This window comes from Lathamus discolor, unplaced genomic scaffold, assembly GCF_037157495.1.
Source record: "Lathamus discolor isolate bLatDis1 unplaced genomic scaffold, bLatDis1.hap1 Scaffold_77, whole genome shotgun sequence".
NCBI classification, from domain to species: Eukaryota; Metazoa; Chordata; class Aves; order Psittaciformes; family Psittacidae; genus Lathamus; species Lathamus discolor.
In genome coordinates, this window is record NW_027069389.1 from 156,883 (window position 1) to 157,405 (window position 523).

Genomic DNA, 523 nt, shown 5'->3' on the forward strand with positions numbered 1-523 from the left:
TGTCTCTATAGTGTCTCTAGGGTCTCTCTAGGGTCTCTATAGGGTCTCTAGGGTCTCTATAGGGTCTCTATAGGGTCTCTAGTGTCTCTATAGGGTCTCTATAGGGTCCCTAGGGTCTCTATAGGGTCTCTATAGGGTTCCTAGGGTCTCTATAGGGTCCCTAGGGTCTCTATAGGGTCTCTAGGGTCTCTCTAGGGTCTCTAGGGTCTCTCTATGGTCTCTATAGGGTCTCTAGGGTCTCTATAGGGTCTCTATAGGGTCCCTAGGGTCTCTATAGGGTCTCTATAGGGTTCCGAGGGTCTCTATAGGGTCCCTAGGGTCTCTATAGGGTCTCTAGGGTCACTATAGGGACTCTATAGGGTCCCTAGGGTCTCTATAGGTTCTCTATAGGGTTCCTAGGGTCTCTATAGGTTCCCTAGGGTCTCTATAGGGTCTCTAGGGCCTCTATAGGGTCTCTATAGGGCCTCTAGTGTCTCTATAGGGTCTCTATAGGGTCCCTATGGTCTCTATAGGGTCTCTATAG